Source organism: Sinohyriopsis cumingii, chromosome 4 (genome assembly GCF_028554795.1).
Source record: "Sinohyriopsis cumingii isolate HCF-2022 chromosome 4, ASM2855479v2, whole genome shotgun sequence".
Lineage (NCBI taxonomy): Eukaryota > Metazoa > Mollusca > Bivalvia > Unionida > Unionidae > Sinohyriopsis > Sinohyriopsis cumingii.
In genome coordinates this window covers 52,946,730-52,956,805 of record NC_142964.1, presented here as the reverse complement: position 1 = coordinate 52,956,805, position 10,076 = coordinate 52,946,730, and the positions used below count along the sequence as shown (strand labels likewise).

The 10,076-nt window shown below is 35.4% G+C and overlaps 1 protein-coding gene across 1 annotated transcript in view; it reads left to right on the top strand.

Moving 5' to 3' along the window:
* Positions 1-4,322: 4,322 nt before the first annotated feature.
* The window catches only part of LOC149801164 (neuropeptide CCHamide-1 receptor-like), a 40,203-nt gene continuing 34,449 nt past the window's right edge, over positions 4,323-10,076 (top strand). Inside the window, exon 1 of the mRNA XM_089955191.1 lies at positions 4,323-4,804. The gene's annotated coding sequence lies outside the window, so the exon portion shown is untranslated. The remainder of the gene's footprint in view (positions 4,805-10,076) is intronic.

Here is a 10,076-nt window from a genome sequence, read left to right as displayed (position 1 = left end):
TTTACATAGCTTTAACAATGTTTCAGTGATACCGCTACGATGTCTGTAGTGTGGCAGTTTATAGTGATGTCTAGCACTGGGGCATTATGCCGCAGACATATAGCACGATGGCCCACCTAGTCACATTATCCTATTAGTACCATTTTTATATGTCTGTGGTTTGACTCGCCCGGGGTTCGAACCCGCGACCTCCCGCATCCTAGGCGGACGCTTTAACCACTAGAGCTATTTGCTCGCACCAGAAACGACTCCGTAAACACCCATTGTGTTTGATGCATGAAGAAGGGACGTAGGCCACCAGAGTGGTGCATACATTCAGTACTTTTTACGGTAAATATTTCTTTTGAGTTGCAAAATAAAAGCAATACAAAATTTAAATAAACAAGCAATTTTAAAAAACTGTTTGAAAATTAAATTTTGTCAAATAAAATGACTACTTAACATTCAATTTGAGTAAATAAACATTTCGCAAAAGACTGAACTTACAAATCAATATTGTTATCGTTTTCAATAAACTGACTGGCTGACACCAAAGGCAGATGTTAATGCATATCTCTACGTAAAGATTTCGAATACTACTGTGTTTGTGCCAAGAATGTATTACATGCTATTTGCTCGCACCAGAAACGACTCCGTAAACACCCATTGTGTTTGATGCATGAAGAAGGGACGTATTACGAGAAGGTAAGTGCGTGTAATGCCATAGAAGTTTTAACAGATTAATATTTAGCCGGTATACAGTTGTGATTACTTAGCACCTCACAATGTAACAACTCAGGTGCCAGCTGGTATTAGCAGGTGTTAGTTTTTAAGTTAATGATAAGCATTGAGTATTTTCGATCATTTGAAATTTGGCATTTTATATATATATATATATATATATATATATATATATATATATATATATATATATATATATATATATATATATATATATATATATGTGTGTGTGTGTGTGTGTGTGTGTGTGTGTGTGTGTGTGTGTGTGTGTATGTATGCACGTATGTATGTATATCTTAGTTATTCTTTAGTGTTTTTGATTCCTCCAAAAGTAGAATTTATCGGATATTTAAAAATGCTGTTGGGTATTTCTGCGCACCTACTGTTTCCATCTCCAATTTTGAAGCAAAACGCAAAATAAAGTACTGAAATGCTTACCATTTGAAAAGAGGCAATTGTTACCTGAATACTCTGTTCAAAATAACATTAATTTTGGACACACGGGATACCACCCACATGTTTTCATGACTCGTGATGTCGGCCTATTCTGAGCACAGTTTTGAAATGATGTAATGTTTATCCATCGGGCTTTAAAAATGAAATATATTACTTTGGACTGTTTCTGTCAATCAGCAATTAGGTCAGGTTTATAGCTAGTTTTACACAATTTAACAATGCCAATAAATGGCAAGATATATTAAGCAAACTAAACTAATCTATTAAAAAAATTAGTAACATTCAACATTTCATTAAAAAAGGAAGCTATTATGTGGAAGATAAACAACAATGAATATGATTTAATGTGTTTACAACGTCTTGTTTATGGGTGAGAATTGCTAATGAATTTAGAAACAGACTATACGCCTGCGAATTTCTTGAGAATGCCGTTCAAGCGGCAAGTTGACACGTTGAGTAGCATAGTCCGACGACGTAAGACACATCACCATATATTTTGTTTGGGGGGGATGGGTCTTACCGCCTAACTAACGGCGCTGTGTAGCGTGTTTTGATGTCGACTAACAATGTAACGAAAGAAATTTTGTCAGAAATATCACACACAGCTGGCAAACAATAAGGACGTTCTTCTATAAAGCAAAGTTATAATGTGTTTGTCAGACTTTACTTACCCTGATGTCTTTTTTCTAATAAATTCAAAATTTCACAAAAGAAATGGACCTGTTTTCAAGTTTCGTTGGCCTACATTTCAGTTGGCTGGAAAGCGATGAAAGCTGGAAATGCTTAAATCAGGTTAAGTTGAAACATTATTCTTTAACGAAGCGAATAAAAATATATTATGCCTATTGGAACTGTAAGCAACGTTTCGTTTCGTTGAAGAAACATATCCCCACATAAACCTACTTAAACACATTTCGGCATACCTCGACTACCCGTCCCATTGCAACAAGTTCAAATGTATGTCAACGGAACATGAAAATCCGTCCATTTGCAAGTGTCACATTTTCATTCCGCCAGGATAAAGACAGCACAGTAAGTATATTAATTACACATAAATTAGTGGAGGAGTGTCGATAAAGGCTGCCAAGTATGTGAGATACTCCTGAAAGTTTGACTGCTCATTCCGATGTCAACCGACATCGGAATATGCTATGCAAGGCCTTATTTGAGTAGTAAGACATAGCACTAAAACAAAAACCCCAAAAAAACAACGTTCTATGTTTTACATTGTAGGACAAGGTAGCAGACGATATTGTACATGTGGGATAACTTCTTGGAAAATTGGAAATTGGATTAAAATGCAGAATTTTTAAGGTATACATTTCCATCTTTTTTATAATGTATTTATTTGTTTGATTCTAAAAGATACATAGCAAATAGGATTTTCTGGGTTACAGGTTTAAGGTCATGGAGTGGGTCTTCATGTTGAAATTTAGAAATCATATTTTCATATGCCTTTCGAGTCGAATTTGGGATATTTTTGTACACTTTATGAATATCAATTTTCTTAATTAAAGTACGACCGTTCTTTTTTTTTATATAAAATGGTTTTTTGACCCAGAATAGCACGTGATCCAATGTTTACAGAAATGACGTATCGTTGCGCAGAATTACCCGACGCGCAGAACTGGCCGACAGGTTGATGTGTGTGGAGTCGCGTTATCAATGTGGAAGAGACCAACGCTGGCTAAATAGCGCAGTTTTTCCAAATTATAAAAGCACAAAAAACTAAAACAAAAACCAAACCCAAGCAGAACAGCTTAGTCGTTGATATCAAAATTGATGCCACATTGAAATTTAAGAAAAAGTCCTTAGTCCAAACCATAATATTTCATTCAAAGTAAGAAAACCTATTCCACGAGTTTTCTCCTTTGCCATTATTAAAAAGGAAAAAGTTAAATGTGAGTTTGCTACCTTGATGTATGACCTCTTTTATCAGTCAAAGATCATAAAGTAGTTCACCAATTATGAGTTCTCACTAATGAGAAAATAAGCACCACCATTAAAAGCATAGCTATGACTTTTTCAGCACTGCTTTAGCTCCTAGTGAGTGTTTTAGTCACATTCTTGTTACAGTAATCAGTTTTGGTTTACATACCTATATCGTTATTTGTTTTAGTGTACTCTAGCAATTGTATTGCTGTTATATATATATATATATATATATATATATATATATATATATATATATATATATATATATATATACAGTAAAACTATCAGACATTGTCGGTTGTGTCATGTTTGCCAATTCAACAGCTGCATTTTCAGTATCTATTTTTTCTCTGAAATAAGAAAAAGCGTTTGTCTTTTTTTAGTTATTATACCCTTAAAGTTTACACATCACAAATATATCAATTTTCTCTATACATACCAGTTATATAGTAGTGTCCGTCAGCTGGACCTTGGGTTAATAGGCATTCAAACCAATTAACATTTAAAAGTATATTTTGTGATGATCGTTATGAGTACGATTGTACCATAAATACAAATTATCTGTCTCTATTTTTAAAGCCTGAAATTTTTAATAAGCACATACTTTTTATCCGGATGTGCATCTCATACAATATTGATGGTGGGGCCCCGGGCGGCCGAGTAGTCTAAGGCGCGCACCTTTACAGATTTCTGACATCTCACCTCTGTCTGCGTAGGTTCGGTTCTCATGCTCGGCCGACGTGGTTATGTGAGAAAGCTTGCCAGTAGCTTCCCGCAGGTTGGCGGTTCTTCCTGAGTTCTCCATCCACCAGATATACCAGTCGCCATCTATAGCCTGTCTAGTGCTGACAAACGGCGTTAAGCCCACAACAATAACAATATTGATGGAGAGTAAATTTAGATTACCAAAACATACGTAAGCAGTTTACTAAGGCGACGATAAACAAAACAACAACCTGCTAAATTGGAGTGGACTAAACTTCCTTAGTCATACGACCGCATTGTTAGTCTCATTTTAATTCCTTAGTCATACGACCGCATTGTTAGTCTCATTTTAATTACTTAGTCATACGACCGCATTGTTAGTCTCATTTTAATTCCTTAGTCATACGAACGCATTGTTAGTCTCATTTTAATTCCTTATTCATACGACCGCATTGTTAGTCTCATTTTAATTCCTCTCTTAGAGCTGAACGAGTTCAACTTTCGCGTTGATTTCTGGCTACAGCCCGCCTCTGTTGGACTTCTCCACCTATAACACACGAGCAATTACAAAACCAACCACGCTAGAGTAGGTGTAAACCAATCACCCTTCTTCAGAAATTAGTTAAGTATACTTTAGCCATGTCTCCGTGATACAGACAACCCACAAGTTCGATACGGCCTCTCTTTACAGTGCCTTCGAGTGATCGGTTAATTTCATACCATAGTCAGCCTCTGTGTATTCTATGCCCGCTGGATTAAAGAGGAAAGAGTGAGCGGTTCTGGGACTAACTGCATAAAATGTTTGAGTTGGACGTATAACGGTGGATGCTTGTTTTATGGAAAGACGCTAATGACGAAATGTTGTAAACATTCTGGACGCTGGCTCAATTCGAAGTAACCGAATAGTAGGAACATGATAAATTATCATTACGATAGATGGGAAGAAAAAGAACAATGTCTACCTTTATTTGATTATTCATCTTTGGCGGTAAGTTTCTGTTCTTATTGCTGACTGACTTCTTATGTTTAACTTGTGCTAATTAATTTTGGGACATTTCTGTGTTGGAAAAAAAAAGTATTCAGGCTCCTTGTATTGTTTTGTGTCAGGATGTATACGGAGCTAGCAATTTCCGTTTGTTTCAATTTTTTTAAAAATAACTATTGAGAACCTTCAAGTATAATATCAAACGGTGGAAAACGGGACTTACTTCGGTCTCCGTCTGTACATACTGCACATACACTGAGTCAATATGTATGATGAAATCATGGAGAGAGAGAGAGAGAGAGAGAGAGAGAGAGGGGGTTATATAAAGTAGCTTCAGCTGATTTACCAAAGTACCTCCACATGAGTTTTGAATGTGAGGATAATAGAAAATTAGTTTTGTAATATAATACATCACAAATTACTTCGAGAATAGTTAATTGTAAATGGTAAATTACAACGTTTACTTCAGTTTTCAAGATTACCGATTGTACTAACGCATACGTCGGATCTTTCTGTAAGCTACATAGACTCGGATCGGCCGTCACATAGCGTGGCGGCAAATCTCATTCTGTGCAGTTTGTTATGAGTAATAAAAAAAATAAAACAACATAGACCCTGATATGTTGGCACCTTATGCGATGGCATCTCTGTGTCTACGTTGTTTGGAACTGGACATGACTTATAAGGGAGTACATGCGGTGTGTGACAAATGATTAACGGGTGCCAAGAACGTATATAACATGTATAGTACAAGGTTATAGCGCAGCCTAGAATGCAGATTTTGTGCTAAAGAATAAAAATATAAAAGGCACACGATGATAAATGTGTATTTATGTGCCATACCGTTTCAAACTATAAATGCGACAAAATTTAACTCTGAGAACCGAGCAAAACCAAACAACAATATTCGGATGGAGATCATGAAATGATGATTTTTTTGGGTCAGTATATTAACTATTATTTCAGTTGGAATGGGAAACGCGTTTCGTCAAAGTTGCCACAAATGATGATTTTTTTCCCTCCTATATACTTAGCATAGAAAATGATTTAATAGCATCCTTGTCGATTGTGGTCCAGTATTTTTACATTCAGGAAAGACGGTGTAAAATAATAATTTGGTACAAGGCAATTTATTTGCAGAATTATGCGGCTGACGTCTGCTTCCTCATACCGCCTACACAGACGAAGCAGTCCGAACATTTTACATGTCTAGTTTCTTGATATCGTCGGTAACGGTCACAGTTAACTGACCCCACTTGTAAAAGACTACTTAACGTAGTAGATATGGAAATTTATGCTTATGACATGTCTAATTAATAGGAATAATCAACGGCTTTTTTTATCTGATTGGAACAGAACGGAGATAGTAGATTAACCCTATTTTGTAGACACTCTGAAGTATTAAAAGTTGTCAGACTGTCTTAAGTGTCTAGAAGATTTAAAAAACATATATCGCCGTTGGTCTCGTGCCTTCAACGTATTAAAGTTTACATACATGATTGTTCATTAAAACAAGGTTTTACCTGCTACATAAAAGTTTCGTATTAACTTACATGACACGGGTCCGAATTCACTATTAATATTTAATTGTATTTATAGGGGTAAGTTATAGCGTAGGGCTTCTGCTACTTCATTCTTCTATTATATCTGAATTACTACTTTGCGTCGATATGCACATACATAGTTGCCTATTGGCGTAAGTTGAACATGTGCATGGCAACGAAATTTTTTAATACCATTCCAAGTGTTTGTCTGTGAACGGCGACCAATTTTATAGAAGTTTTTCTTGCATTACATATGTTTTCAATCTGAACATATCCTTACAGTTCGGCTTCCGCTATACAATTAATGGACATGGGGCGTTCGAGTAGCACAACCCGCTGATTTCAAATTGATATCATTTGAATGCTGAGATTCGTAAAATAAAATCCAGAGATGCATATAACCTACATGGAAAATTAAGAAAGTCTGACCCAAGTGTTGAGAAAGTCATAGATTTTGTTTCATTATATAATATAGTGATACATGTATTCCAAGTTAATGTTTATTACTTTCTTGAAGTTGTTTTTTTTAATATCTCGCATGCAGAAAAAGATAATCATTCACATTACGTTGTCGGTGATGGTTTCACACCAGACTTATTGTGAAAACAAATGCAAACAAAATAATTCTAGCCCAAGACTCAGTTTAAGAACCGAACTCGAAAACTGACGTAAACTGTACGGAAACCAATAGCGTCTGCACTAACTTCACAGAAGCCAAGAAGGTCTGCACTAATTGTATGGAAACTAAGAACGTCTGTATTAATTGCACAAAAATCAAGAGGATATGCACTAATTGCACAGAAACCGAGAAGGTCTGCACTAACTTCACAGAAACCAAGAGGGTCTGCACTAATTGTATGGAAACTAAGCACGTCTGTATTAATTGCACAGAAACCAAGAGGGTCTGCACTAGTTGCACAGAAACCGTGAGGGTCTGCACTAACTTCACGGAAACAGTTGTCGTTTTGAGGTTACTTATTCTTGATTATGTACAGTATTTTTTATGCTACCAGAGAATAACAATGCTTGCATGTCAATATTTCCTTTTTTCTGCTACCAACACAATACTGCATATTATAAAGAACATGCGGCAAGTGGTGCACACCCCCATCGCTTTCAATAAATAATGATCTTAACAAGAAAATATGATAAGGCTTAGTCAATGAGAATTTCTTGAATAGATCAAACATAGTAAACAAGTACATGAACTTCGTACATACGACTAGAATATATCAAACATGGTAAACTTGTACTGAACTTCGTACATACGACTTGAATATATCAAACATAGTAAACTAGTACATGAACTTCGTACATACGACTAGAATATATCAAACATAGTAAACTAGTACATGAACTTCGTACATACGACTTGAAACAGCAGATTTCAAGAAGTTTTATGGAAAACTTACATTTGTTAAACCATGTCAAACGAAGTATTTTACTTCAGATATGTGGCAGACAAGACACTGCCATTATAAAAACAATTCTTTTTATCAAACCCTACAGGTACATATTTTGGAAAATATACCTGTAATATAAGGACAGAGCAATTAGTTCTCTTTTTTTGTTGTTGAATATATAGCAACTACGAGGGAAGGTATCTATAATAAAATTTCTGTCAAATAAAGATAAAATGTAACGCAGTCGTACTATGTAGAACTTTGTTCAAACGAGCATGAATTCACTTTAATGATATGAGGGTTCTAGGAGAAACAGTTTAATGTTTTCCATCATAACTCGTATTTTAACTCCACCTGCACTGCAAACAAAACAAAAATAAATAAATCAGAAAACCCATCTGGGGCCTCTCTAATTCAGATTTGGCCCTTCTTGTATTCTAAGTGAAGTACTCATCGGGCGTGTCGTAAAAAATGTAATTTGACCGAAACTACTACCATCCCGCTGGCAAAATATGGAACTTTATTTTAAAGCTGTTGAAAGACTAGTGAATAATTACCACTTATCCTCATGTATAAAAATCGTCTTCTTATCGTGATCAACGTCTGCTGACTGGTTACTATTGACTCTCAACGTCTGCTGACTGGTTGCTATTGACTTGCAACGTCTGCTGACTGGTTACTATTGACTCTCAACGTCTGCTGACTGGTTACTACTGTCTCTCAACGTCTGCTGACTAGTTACTATTGACTCTCAACATCTGCTGACTGGTTACTATTGTCTCTCGACGTCTGCTGACTGGTTACTACTGTCTCTCATGCTGAATGGTTACTATTGACTCTCAACGTCTTCTGGCTGGTTACTATTGACTCTCAACGTCTGCTGTCTGATTAATATTGACTCTCAACGTCTGCTGACTGCTTACTACTGTCTCAACGTCTGCTGACTGGTTACTACTGTGTCTCATGCTGACTGGTTACTATTGACTTTCAACGTCTGCTGACTGGTTACTATTGACTCTCAAAGTCTGCTGACTGGTTACTAATGTCTCTCGTTTAAAGGATATTAGTAAGACATCAAGTTCTGAGTTTCATTTTTTATGGGCTTCATTTAACAAACTTGACAACTTCTTTTTTCCTTTCAAATTTCTGAAAGTTTACAAAATACTTAAAATGGATACTGATGTTTATTATATTTGAAGCAGTTGTTTTGTATTTTTTATAATTCTTTCATTGTTTTTAAAAAAATATATTTTTTAAGGAAGAGAAAATCACTGTATACGCATTATTGTAAAGTATTTGCTACAGATAAGTTTGTTTTCCACATTTAGTAGTTTCCAAACGGTCTTCCGAAATATACTAATGTCTGTATAATCAAGTCTCAACATGATCTTTTTCCACTTGAATTAATGACTGTAATAATGAAATAAAACTGTCAATCTGAGCTATATCACATTTACTTTGAGAAATAAAATCGTCCATGGCTGATGTACACACATGCAAAATGAGATTCTGATATTTTCCTCACATGTTGCGTATTATAACCTGAGTGTAATAAAGAACTTGTCTTGGTAGGAGAGGCCAGAGTGTATCACAGATGGCAAAACAGCCAGATTTTTAGTGCTGGTTTGATATTGATTGAAATGACCGAGTAGACTTCAATCGCATTCAGCAGACCATTCTTGTATGCTTTCTTTGGTCTGTAAAATGGAGCAGACTATTTCATTGGCCGTCATTTTCCGTCAAGTGCAATCAATAATAGCATTCGAAATTTGCAATTTACTCATAGATTTAATAATCCAGATGCAAACAGGGGTAAAAATTGTAGACAGCATGATCAGCATTTAATAATGCACTATACTGAGATGTTCGGAATGAAATGTCTTTGATATTGCACTATTTCTTACACATTATCATTGATAAGAAACAGAACGTTGTCAAAGATCTATCATCAGTTAATCCTAGAAAACACATTCTTTTTGGGGCAATATAGTTTTCTTCCAATATATCCGGTTTTGTGTGCCAGAAAATATAATCTCTCAAAGCAATTAAATCAAATGACAACAACAACAAAAAAACATTGACTATATGGAGTTTTCGACAGCTAACAAAATGAATTTGTATGTTATTGAGATGGAGGGTTTGGTGACGGAAGATGTATAATGTTGCCATCGCACACCAATCATATTAATCATTAGTAGTGTATATTTGAGCATTTTGGCCGAATTAGTTGATGACGTAATTAATACCGCTAGTTACAAACATATTGCGTGACATTTTTTGTTTCTGCTTCAATGAATGTTAATATAATGACTCTCTTCAATACCAATG